Source organism: Branchiostoma belcheri, unplaced genomic scaffold (genome assembly GCF_001625305.1).
Source record: "Branchiostoma belcheri isolate BF01 breed outbred unplaced genomic scaffold, Haploidv18h27 scaffold246, whole genome shotgun sequence".
Lineage (NCBI taxonomy): Eukaryota > Metazoa > Chordata > Leptocardii > Amphioxiformes > Branchiostomatidae > Branchiostoma > Branchiostoma belcheri.
In genome coordinates, this window is record NW_017803850.1 from 943 (window position 1) to 2,481 (window position 1,539).

At 48.2% G+C, this 1,539-nt stretch overlaps 1 long non-coding RNA gene across 1 annotated transcript in view; it reads left to right on the forward strand.

Moving 5' to 3' along the window:
• Positions 1-752: 752 nt before the first annotated feature.
• Positions 753-1,539, forward strand: part of LOC109471301 — a 2,496-nt gene continuing 1,709 nt past the window's right edge. Inside the window, exon 1 of the long non-coding RNA XR_002140301.1 lies at positions 753-903. This is a non-coding gene — a long non-coding RNA (uncharacterized LOC109471301). The remainder of the gene's footprint in view (positions 904-1,539) is intronic.

The window sequence follows — 1,539 nt, forward strand, 5'->3', positions numbered from 1 at the left end:
AATACCAGCATATTGCGGAAAAGCCTCAGACATTTAATTTTAAACACCATGTCCGGTCATAACTCAAGTTAAACTTGAACTATTAGCTCCATAAATGGTTACAGTCTTTTCGTTCCTTGCCATGCTTGCGATCTGCTCCCTCATGCTAAATTTTTCTAGAAAAAAACCTGGAATGTGTTGCAATCGAGCCGCTCGTACTCGTAGAAAACGCTGCCACGCTATACCTTTAGATCCTTGTCAGTGGTTGGTTCTTTCACAGACTAGAGCATCAGAATCGTACGATCGCCTACGCGAAAAGAAACATCTTTCAAAATGTCTGTGCATCTGATTTGCATTAGGTGGACAAGACATGATCAAGAGAATGTTGTGTAATTGGCTTTTTTTCTATTCCAACATTTATTACAAGACATGGTGACGGCAACGGCACACTCAAGTTTTTTTCCAACATATATATATATTTATGTCACCTGCAGCCACCACCAACGCAAAAATATGCATGAATGGACAACAAACATACTCATTTTCACCCGAGTAAAGTGAGGAAATTCGTGTAAAGTGCCTTTTCCAAGGGCCCAAGGTCGGTGGCATGGCAGGACTCGAACTCGGGACCTCTTGGTTCTGAGCCGAACGCACGGTCATTACGCTACACGACCAGAACATTCGTTACGCCACACGATCGGTCCCACTGGCTGGTTGTTTAGTTGTACTCCTAGGGTCTTCTTTGAATAGCGTGTTTTACTTTCTTTACCTCAGAGCGTGCTTCCAAGTCTAACCGTGAGGAAGTGACGGCCCTGAAGTCGTTGTTGGCCGAGGCTGAACGCCGCGAGATGGCCAGGGAGCTGGAGAAACGGGACGTGGACGACGCCATGGCGGACATGATGGAGGAAACGGAATGAAGAAAATGTAAGTACAAAGGACATTCATTCTTTAATGCTTAGGTCACAATTCAAGAAAGGGGCCCGCTCGGCGCGTGTTCGGCGTGTTTTTTGGCACTACCGAACGGGACCTGGACGGAGACCGGCGGGCTTCACGACGGCTGCCGGCCTATTTTTGGCCCCGCGCGGTCGCCGAATCGATTTTAACTCAGAGTTAAAAACACTTCGGGCCCCGTTCGGCGAAATACGCCGAAGCGACGCCGTAACCTCACTGCCGTCGGGCGGCCGAACAGGCACCTGCCTAAGATTATGACGTCACATGTGCTGATAAGTGCATAAGGTGGTAAGAAAAATGGGGTTATATGGGACATATGTAAACTCCTTGTTCAGACTACGTCGCACATTTCAACACGCGTGTGTTACACCGTGTACTTGTGTGTGTTACACCGTATACTTGTGTGTCAGAATGCCGATGGGCAGTGGAAAACAGCCGAGACGATAGCCCGGCATACATGTACTTCAGAACAGTGACATTGTGTTGCATGTGGGCTACCCTTAAGGGAAACTCCAAGGATCGGTAGCTGTTCCCGGTCGCCAGGAAACGTAGGGTAATGGCGAGTTTTAGGCCTGCTGGCAAGGGCTGTCTGGCTCTGGATAGAATTAA